An 11,660-nucleotide genomic window follows, 5' to 3' on the forward strand; every position below is an offset into this window, starting at 1 on the left:
CAATATGCACATGTCCAGTAGTTCTGCGACTAGGCCCTCCTCGTGTGCTGGCACTAATTACTAAGTCCACACACACTTGCTAAGGTTTTACACTAGCTACTAAACGAACGAACTGCTTGGTAATGCTACACACCGAACGAACTGCTGTAATACGATTTACACTAAATGACGACTCTTTACTTCACATTAAGTTAGGTCGAACTCCACTTGCTTGCTAGACGAACTTCACTTGTTTACTTCACGAACTCTAAGGACGAACTGCTTCACCGTTGTACTGATGAACAAACACTGTTTGCGCCTTCCACAATATATACTTAGAGGGCTTTCTAGTGCGCAACCGAACCACTTGCCAGGAATCAATGCGCCCGCTACGGGCATGTCCGAACTTGTCTAAACACGTCTTTGAACCTGACTGAGGGCGAGACTGCCTGGCGCCGCCAACGTTAAGGGCATTATCCAGTGAGGAGAGCGAATGATGCTAGGATTCAAAGAGGCTTAAAGGGATATAGCTTATATATATAAATAATATACAAGTTATATAAAACAATAAAACGTAGATTCTCAGTGTTAATCTGGCCCTTCACAACAGTGGTGATGGGGTTTTTGAGAAATGTGGGGGTGTATGATAGGGTTTGAGGGAAAGGGTCAGAGTTGGAAGTTAGATAGAAAGTTGAATTATACGTGATTCAGAGAGTGGGGTATATAGTATAATGTAGATGGTGGTTGGTCAGGGATGGTGAACAGTGTGGTTGTAGGAAGTTGTTTTGTAGGTTAGGTAGTTAGACTAGGGGTTAGAGAGGGGAGACTGGAAGACTGGCCCGATCTCCGGGTCGGTAGGTGGCGGTAAATGCCCCAATTATGGTGGCCGTCCGCCGTAAAACTCCAAAAAGAAGAAGAAGAGAAGAGATCTCTCTGGATAGCCCAAGGGTCCTTAGTCTGGTGGTGAATTGCCGGCACCTGTGTTTCCATTGCAGAATGAGAGTGCGTTCCTGAGGAAGTAAGTTGCCCGCACAGCCTCCAAAGGTAGTGCCTGTGGTTTATGCTAGAAGTAGATTGATGTCATATGTATAGCCTGCATTGTGTTTTGTTAAGATGCTGTGACTTGTGTATGTGATTATGACTTGGGGTTTTCTGCCTTGTGTTGTTCGTGCTGCTAATTGAGCTAATGCTAGCCAGCTGGGGGAGCATGTCTATGTTCCCCGGGTCCTATGTTCCCCGATTGATTGATTGATTGATTGAACATTTTAGACCACCAGCCCTGATTCCAAACTCTAACCTTAACCAACTTCGAAAGAGGGCCTAAGCTTAACCAGTTCGAAACAAGACGGACATTAATAATTAAAAAATTATAAAAATTCATAAAATTTTCAATTAATCAATCAACCGGGGAACATAGGACCCGGGGAACATAGGGATGATCCCCCAGCTGGTTATGCTATATAGCATATTTCCATTAGCATTGGCTCGGTTGGCCGCATGGACCGGACATGGCATGGAGTAGCAGCTAGTCATGGTCATAGGTCACCTAACGGCCTAATGCAGGCAGTGTATAATGCATAATACATATGACCTTTACCTCTGCTAATATGCTGTAGCATCTTCAGTTATGCGTGTATTCGGGATGCCATTGCATTTTGCTAATTAATTGTGTGTCTGTTTATCTGTTACAGAAACCACTCGCGCAATCACTCTGAGGGGGTTTTCACACTAGCCATTCGGGGTCGAATCCGAGCGCGATCGCACCAAAATAGGGTGTGATGAGAACGCTCCCCCGCGTCCCCGGGGACGCTGATTCGCTCCAAACATGGACTGCTGGAATAGGTGGTCTCGGGTGCGAACCAGCGTCCCGACGACGGAGCGAGGCGTGGTGTGCCCAGACCGTGCAGGCTTTTAAATCACTCTTGAAAACCTACCTGTTCTCCTTGGCCTTCCCCCCTACTTAATCACCACTAGACCCCTGGCCCTTCTATCCTCTGTGCACAGCATATTTGAAACGATTTGAACAAAAGCTATCAGAGATACACAAATTCTAAAATTGGTAGTTTGGCCTGAAGGTGGCACTAGAAGAAAGGTCATGGGGTCAACAACGTCAAGAGAGTTCATCCTCTCTGGGTCATGGATGTGCACTATACATTTTCTTTTTGATAATTTCTTTTTTATTTTACATTTTCAACAACAACATCAACTGTAACAATACATTACAAATTTGAAAAGATTTCAATGAGAGCTATTTGAGTTATCGTGTTCACATGAAGGATCTGCTGCGGCGGTCAGGGTGAATCCCCCCGGGGACGCTGATTCGCTCCAAACATGGACTGCTGGAATAGGTGGTCTCGGGTGCGAACCAGCGTCCCCGACGACGGAGCAGGCTTTTAAATCACTCTTGAAAACCTACCTGTTCTCCTTGGCCTTCCCCCCTACTTAATCACCACTAGACCCCTGGCCCTTCTATCCTCTGTTTTACTGTGTCCTACCAGTTTTTTATTGCTTTCATTGCTTTATTATGTTTTTAATCTTATATCTTGCACCATATTGTTTTGTTTTTGTTGCTTTCATTGCTTTGCTATGTTTTTTAATCTTATACCTTGTGTTACCTTTTTCTGTGTTAACTCGAACCTTAGTAAGAGTACAGGAGAGTGTTATCTTCACTCTAGGGCCGAAGTGGTCATGTACAGTCACGTAATTATTAACGTACTGTCCGGACTCCGGGGTAATTCCCTCTTGATGTGTGGTGGTGACAATAAACCACTGGAAACCGTTATCTTCAGGACTGTGCATTTATTTCCATTATATTCTTCATATCATGCTGTTGACTAACGTTACATATCTCACAACAAGCTACCTGCTTCTGTTGTTCTTCCTGTGTACACACAGTCTGTCTCATCACATATTCGCTCCTTGCGTAGCTAACCTGTATGCGTGGGTGCCTCCCTCTTAAAGGAACAGACCATAATCTTATAACACTACCCCCACTCTGGATGGCAATTAACAATTAAATATAATAACATTCCAGCACCCCTATGACTACACACAAAATATCCTAAACAGATTACATAGACTTTTTTCTTTTTCTTTTGAACACCCCTTGAGTCTCTGGAGTCCTTTAGGGTCACAATGCCCAAGAACATCTCCCCTTGACGGAGTAACAGTCCATAAGAAACAGTCCATTATAATCCTTAAGATAGTTGTTTCCCTTGAGAACAGGGTGAAATTGTGGAAGGTAGTGCAGTGTTAGGAGTTTAAACAGTCCACCTCCTTTCAGTGCTTCTGAGGTTCCAACACACTCTGAAAAAGAAGCATGAAACACACCTACAACGCAACGAATACAGCCCCAATATAACCACAGCTCTAACTCAATATTAAAGGCAACCTCCCAGTATCCTCTCTAGCTTCTAACTGAGTAAAACACCTGCTTCACCTGTTCACCCCAAAATAATTGTATGGTCTCACTTTTCTCACCGTAAACAAGATCACCACCAAAGTAAATTTACTCATGATGCCACAGTGCCTCAAGTGTTTTTCTTTAACCAAAACAATACAAAGTCTTTCAAACAACAAACTCCTTTCAACTATTTTTTCTTTAAACAGGAGTAATATAACCCTTTTTTTTTTAGTAAGTCACCCACTCTCCATATTTATCTGGAGGTCTCCTGGTCCTGCTAGACCTGCCCCTGGATGTTTGGCACTGAGTGGAGTCCATAACCGTTGCTTTTTGAGTACGTTGCACTGCACTACCCCCACTAGCATGAACCTCCTCTGTACTCGAGGAGACTTGGGCTGTGTGTGGCGAAGAGGGGAAAGCAACAGGGCTCAAGGGAATGTCTGTAGATGACTCTGCTTCCTGTCCACTATCACTCCCCGCCGCCGTATCCGGAAACAGATTAGCCAGGAACAGATCAGAGTCGATGAGGCTGGTATCTGGAATGGGTGGTAGAACCTCAGCAGGGTTCCAGACTTGTGCTTGTTCGATGACCCAGACATTATCCAACAGGGTACGGGAGTGGTATGGTTTGAGTTTGTCATGGTGCACTACTTTGACTTTTGCCTTAGGCCCCTTTTTGATGCGGTACACCAAGTCGTCCAGTTGGCCTAGGACAAAGTATGGCCCCTCGTATGATGGCAAGAATTTCCTCACCTTATCTCTTACTCTCTTGGTGCCTTTTACTAGGTGCCAGACAGCATCACCTGTGTGGTACAGAGTGCGGCAAACGTTCTTGTCATATTGCTTTTTGGCCCGTTCCACAGACTGACCTAGGGCATCTCTGGCGATCTGGTGAGCAAGCTCCAGCCTTTCACGGAGCTGAGTGACATACTGTGGAGGAGTCTGGGCACTTTCATGGCCGGGTGGCAGACCAGCCACCAGGTCAATTGGCTCAGTCACTTCCCGCCCAAACAACATCATGTTGGGGGTAAACCCAGTGGAGCTGTGCTTTGTTGCCCTATAGGCCATTACAGCATAGGGAATCATGATATCCCAATCCCAGTGGCAGCGTTCAGCTGTTGTGGCTAAGATATTTTGCAGAGTGGCATTGAAACGTTCAACCTGCCCATCAGACTGTGGCCTGAAAGAAGTGGTGCGCGTCTTCTCTATTCCAAGTAGTTCACACATTTTCTGAAACACTTGTGATTCAAAATTGGTGCCCTTGTCACTGTGCAAAGTCTGAGGTGCTCCAAAACGACATACCCATTCAGAGGTGAATACTTCAGCGACAGTTACAGCCTGCTCATCTGGTAGGGGATAGGCTTCCACCCATTTGCTGAAGTAGTCTTGAACTACTAACACATAGCGACTATGACGATCAGTCTCGTTGAGGGGGCCCATTATATCCAGAGCCACTCGCTCCATAGGTGCTCCAACGCGGACAGTGCCCATGGGGGCCTGGGGTGTCTTAGAGGGCCTGGCTCTGGCAGCACAGCTAGCGCATGTGCGGCACCACAGCGTGACATCTTCTCTCATACGATACCAGTAGTATCTTGTCTGCAGACGGGTGAGAGTCCGATCCACTCCAAAGTGACCCCCCACAGGACCATCATGCATTTGTCTCAGGACATCTGACTGGTACATACGAGGTAGTATTATCTGAGGGTAGAATATGGTTTCCTCTGCACAATAGAAGCGTCGCACCAGAATACCTTCTTTGAAATACAGTCTTTTCCACTGACTCCAATATGTTTTGGTGGCCGGGCTATGAGGTGAGATCTCCGCCCATGAGGGACGTTCTGTTCCCTGTTCCAGCGCTTTCCTGATGGGAGTGATATCAGGGTCAGCTATCTGAGCCTCCCTCAGCTGCTCAACGGTCCAACCGTGGAATAATTGCGCCTCTGTAGTCTCTGTGAGAAGAATCCTTTCTTCAGTTTGTGAATTTCCATCAGACCTTAAGTCCTCCACACCTGTGCTTCCCATTCCAGGGGATGGGGAGTCCACTACCCCCACTAAGCTCAACTCTATGGGATGAGCTTCAGTAGTTCCTGCTGTCACACTACCGCCCAGGTCACACTGCACAGCCTGATGTCTTGACTTTTCCATGTTCAACAACGGGTCTGGCACTTTGCAAGGGCAGAACTGACGACAAGGCCTTCTAGACAGAACATCGGCATTGCAGTGCTGCCGTCCTGGGCGATGGATCACCTTGAAGTTGTATTCACCAAGCTTCTCAAGCCATCTGGCTAACTGTCCCTCAGGCTCCTTCATCCGTATTAGCCAGCGGAGGCTACTATGATCCGTGCGGACGGTGAAAGATCTTCCCAGCAGGTACTGGCGGAAGTGTGATGTGAATTCCACCACGGCTAGCAACTCCCTCCGTGTGGTACAGTAGTTTTGTTCAGTCTGGGAGAGTCTTCTACTGCCATATGCCAGCACACGCTCCTCACCGTCCTGCATCTGAGAAAGGACAGCTCCGATTCCAGTGTCACAAGCATCTGTGTCTAGAAAACGTCTGTAGTATGACGCGAGGCCTACAAACTGGCGGACCTCACTGACGTCGGATGGTGTAGGCCACTCTCTGACTTTCTGGACTTTCTGTGAGTCGGTAGCGACCCCCTGCTCGGAGACGATGTGCCCGAGGTAGGCTACTTGCCGTTGGAACAGGCAACACTTTGCTGGTTTCAATTTCAACTTGGCTTGGCGCAGTCGGTCAAACACCTGGGATAGCCGCTGCAGCATTTCTGGTACATCTTTTCCCAGTGTAATGATGTCATCTAAGTATACTAAGCAGGTCTCCCATTGCATGCCAGCAAGGACGCGGTCCATTAGACGTTGAAACGTTGCTGGGGCGTTACATAGCCCAAACGGCATGACATTCCACTCAAAGAGCCCCTTCCTGCTGCAGAATGCTGAGGCCTTGCGTGCTCTGGGGGTTAGTTCCACCTGCCAATAGCCAGATGCAAGGTCCAGAGTGCTGAACCATTTGGCGCTGGATAAGGTGTCCAGAGTATCTTGAATACGAGGTAATGGGTACGCATCTTTAATGGTACAGTCATTCAAAGCCCTGTAGTCCACACAGAGACGATAAGTATCGTCCTTTTTGCGTACCATGACAATGGGCGCGGCCCAACTGCTGTGGCTGTTACGGGCGAGTCCAGTCTCGAGGCTCTGCTGTATCTGCTGGTCAGCATTCAGTTGTTTTTCCTGGGCCATGCGGCGGGGGTGTTGTTTCACTGGGACACCTGGCAGGGTTTGAATGTCATGTTGCACTAGGTTAGTACGGCCTAGGTCAGTGGGTCCTGTAGAGAAGATGTCGCCGTAGTCTTGCAGGAGCTTCGCTAGACTGCACTTTTCCTCGGTAGTTAGCTCAATGGAACTCTGGGCGTACAGAGTGGTGAGATGTTCTGGCACGGTGGGGAAGGCACGGTCGGACTGTTGGGATTCAGTGATGATGGTAGGGGGCTCCATTATCTCAACAGACTGGAGAAACCCTGCTACAGCTCCTTTCTTGATGGTAACATCAGTGGTTCCTGGGTTAAATACTCTGATTGGTATACTCTTACTGGGCTGGGCTCCTACTAAGACCCGGGCCACCAGCAATCGGTGCTTCTCAACAAAGCCTTTTGTAGGGCATAGCATCACCTCTCCTTTCACAGGGGTCCGGAAATGAGCATTTCCCGGTATAATGTACTCACGTCCTGGTGCTAGAACTGTGGTGCGAGCTACTCTTACTGCATGTGCTCTCGGCCTGTTGTCCGGATGGAAGTATTGTATTTGTTCACCGAACAACACAATCTTTCGGTTGCCAAAGTCCAGATGTGCTCTTGACTGCTCTAAGAATGGATGGCCCAGGATGGCCTCAGCACTGCCTGGCAGGTCGGCAAGTATGAAATCTACACCCACAGTCTGGCTGCCAATCTGAACAGGTAAGTGAACTTCACCCAAAGCAGGGACATTCCCAGGACCAATGCCATGCAGGGACTGTACAGTTGATGGCTGGATAGGTGGTCTGACCTCCGGGTGGATAGAATTATAGTATCGCAAAGGCAGCACATTTCTCCCTGCCCCAGAGTCTAAGATGGCACAAATCTCCATGTCATACATCAGCAGGTGGATACACATTTCTGGGCTCTCACCTTTACCACTGGACCCTCTGCGTGCATTTTGGTTTTTGGAGACATTCAAAACTGTGTCCGCCTGCAGCTTAGTTGGGTTTGTTAGAGAGTGGCAATTACGCCACATGTGTCCAATACCCGAGCAGTTGTGACAGCGGATGCTATCCCAATTTGTATCTTTTTGTCTCCTTTGTTTGTATTGCGCGGGGTGGTTCTGGTTCTGCTTTGTGGGTGCTGGTGCTGCACCATTATTTCCCTCAGCTTCATCAGAGTGGGCATAATCGCGCACCATAGCCATTCTGGTTCTCCGCTCAGCTACATTCCGTGCTCCAGTCTGCATGAGCTGTGCAACGCTGGTAGCTGCTCTCCTGGTAGTTTCATAACGACGAGCAATGTCGTAAGCTTGGGCTAATGTGCGAGGTCGGTCTTCTAGGAGCTTCTGAATAATGTTGGCGTCCCCCATAGCATTAGTGAACACCTCAACACTGATTGCATCCTGCTCCTTTTCAGAACGGTCAGCGTATGCAATAGACACTTTCTCATATATGTCGTCCCTCAAGATGTGTAGTGCCTCACCTGGCAGGCGGATTCGTTGCCTTAACTCGATGGCAACAGCCACTGCATACTCTGATGATGGGCCATAAGCAACCTCCACCTCCTCAACAATGTCTCTGTAGTCCCAGCGTGCTGACCTTGGGTTGCGGTGGACCACTGCTCCTGCTGCACCTATGAGACAGAACCTCAACTGGACAGCCATAGTGTTCTCTGACCAGCGATTAGCCTCAGCACAGCTCTCAAAGCGCTGCAAGAAGTCCTTCCATGGTGTGGTGCCATCATACTGACCCGGTTGTAGTGTAGGAATCCTCTCTCGCTGAACACTGTCGTCCTCGCTGTCTGAAGACAGGTTGTACTGCACACGCCGGGGCAGCCGGCCACTTGGATGGAAGCCTGCTCGCCTGCGATGGGACTGATCATAGCCATAAGTCACAGCTTCATTACCTCCATGGACCGGTGTACTCTGCCTGTGGTGTACAGCGCCCTCTGGCTGCACCTGACGGGAACACACACCCGGTGTCACAGGGGTGGAAAGCAGGGTTGCAGGTTCAATATGTGGGGAATAGACTGTCACATTGTTCATAGGTGTGCTCTCCATAAAGGCTGCTGGTTTAGCAGCAATGCAGGGGTTAATGTTATGGGTAGCTGCATCTCCTATGGTCATTGAATGCATTTGTCCATACAACATATTCATATGGGGAGGCTCAGTTCCATAATGACTTTGCTGCATTTCAATGCCACTGTCTCTCATACTTTGATCATTCATATGAGCAAAGGGGTTTGTGCTTGACAACGACAGATGAGCATGTGGGTAATTGTCACTGGCCATTATCAATGGCTTATTACGTGCAGTAAATGGGTTTGACATTGCACCAGTAGGGGGCAGCTGATCCTCTGTTATGAACGGGTTGAGGCTTTGTCCATGTTGGTACTTCATTTCACGTCTCAGGTTAGCGACATCAGACTGAGAGTACATGGTTGTAGTTGTGGGGGTTAACATGAATGGGTTAGAGTAGTTGATCACTTGCTCTTCATAGTTGGTCATTTCCCCGTCAACGTTACATCCATGGGCCGTCATCTTCTCAACTCAGTTCATTGACTGACGAAATTGCCTCGTGCGTCTATTAGCATGAGCTAACTATACGTGTCCATAGTTTACAACTCATTGATGAAATCAGGATTTTTCATATCCCGGACTCGAGCCCCCAATGTTACCTTTTTCTGTGTTAACTCGAACCTTAGTAAGAGTACAGGAGAGTGTTATCTTCACTCTAGGGCCGAAGTGGTCATGTACAGTCACGTAATTATTAACGTACTGTCCGGACTCCGGGGTAATTCCCTCTTGATGTGTGGTGGTGACAATAAACCACTGGAAACCGTTATCTTCAGGACTGTGCATTTATTTCCATTATATTCTTCATATCATGCTGTTGACTAACGTTACATATCTCACAACAAGCTACCTGCTTCTGTTGTTCTTCCTGTGTACACACAGTCTGTCTCATCACATATTCGCTCCTTGCGTAGCTAACCTGTATGCGTGGGTGCCTCCTTCTTAAAGGAACAGACCATAATCTTATAACACTTGCATCACACTATTTTGTTTTTATCAACTTGCTTGTAAAGCACTTTGGTGTCAGCTGCCGCTGCCTGGAAATGTGCTATATAAATAAAACTGACTTGACTTGCAAGCTTACTGTAATGCTTTCATGCTTGCTTGAATTTTGGTCAGATAAAAACATACAGCAACAACTGGACAATACCCACAAAAACGATATTTATGGGCTATTTGGCGAGTTCAGACCTCAACTAAACAAGCATGTTGAACCTCACGGCTCAGTGGATGAAAACTTCGAGATGAAGCCACGTTACAAGCCCAAGACTTCCCTGGCTCGCATTAGGCCTGGCAATTTTTTTGCCATTGCTATGTCTATACATTGGTTTCTTGTTCGAATGCATTTATTTATATAGACCAGTGGTGCCCAACCAGTCGACCATGATCGACCGGTAGATTGCAGGCTGATTTTCAAGTAGACCGTGAGATAATTTTTATAGAACATTGAGTATGTTGTCACGTCGCGGCTGAGATGAGGCTTGCTTTAGCGCAGAGCTTTCCCCTCATTTCATTATAGACACAGACCAGCGCGGACCTTCAATGACATGCAATTGTAATTTCATTAGACACAGACCAGCGCGGACCTTCAATAATTGATGCGAGCAATGGGCTAATGTTAGCTGCTAACTAGTTATCCAATAACTAGGCTAAGCTAATTAGCATTAGCCGCTAACCCTGGAAAGCGATCAAAGCTCCACAACACCAGTTCCATTCGTGAGAAAAGGGGGTGGGTTATATCAAGTCAAGTCAAGAGTTTTATTTGTCACGGCATACGAGTATACAATGAAATGCGGGTGGTCTTGCCCGCAACGATGTGCATAATACAATATATATTATATATATATATATATTGACAAGGCTTGACACCAGAGGTTCAAAGATAACTTCATATTTATTGGTTGTTCGTTTATTTATATCGGGCATCCAGTTTCCATCTCCGTATGTTCAACTGTTGATGTTTTGACGTTCAAGTGTGACATCATCGCCTACCGCAGCTTACACGCTCAAAACGCAAACGTAAACAAAACCCAAAGCGAACCAAGACTGCAGTGTGTACACGAGGGAGGGGGGGAGTTCGCACTCAAAGACGGCGCGAGGACGGAGCGGAGCACCCGTTCCTAATGAGAAAGCCCCCAGAAATACCACTCACTCAATCTCTTACTGTTTCATCCAGCCTTACAACCTGGATGGAAATCACTCTGAAATACCATCACTCTGATAAACCTCATCATCCTCTGATCCTTGATACAGCATTAAAGTACAAAGGACTGTTCTCTATCTCTGTGTCCCTCTCTGACCGGGGTGTGCCGTTCTGGATGAAGTGGCTAAAGCAAACGTTACAAACAAACATATCTCCAATAAGTAGTCTTATCTGGATTGTTATTCCCCCCCCCCTGTTTGTGTATGTAGGAATTACTGAGCTATCCAAATAGCTACCCAACTAATGTTAGTCTGTCCCACGAGTTACACCAAGTGGTCGAATCCTGTCTGTAATCATACTTCATACACCCGCATTTCACTGTATGCCCCGCATTTCACTGTATGCCCTGGTATGTATGTGACAAATAAACCTCTTGAATCTACTTTCCATTCCTACGCCTCTATTCTACCAACCTAAAGTAATTTAACCTTGTGGTAATTGAATCCTTATTCCTTCCTAGATCATGTTCATGTTTATCTGCTTGTGTTTAATAAATTGCTTGTGAATTTAAAGAGACCTGTGTTTGTGTTGCCAGTACATTTGGGATATTTCAATTACACCTTAGCAAAATAATTTATGAACTTCAGAAGAGGTTGATAATCTGATTTATAATCTAACATTATGACACAAAACATTGGTGGGTGCCCCAAGCTTTCTGGACCCAGCTGTACCCAGCGCTCCAAACCAATCAATGATTATAGAGTATAATCTAATGGATACAAGGTAATCAATAAGTCCAGGACCCAAACA

The sequence above is a fragment of the Notolepis coatsorum genome (genome assembly GCF_963971535.1).
Source record: "Notolepis coatsorum genome assembly, chromosome: 11".
NCBI lineage: Eukaryota > Metazoa > Chordata > Actinopteri > Aulopiformes > Paralepididae > Notolepis > Notolepis coatsorum.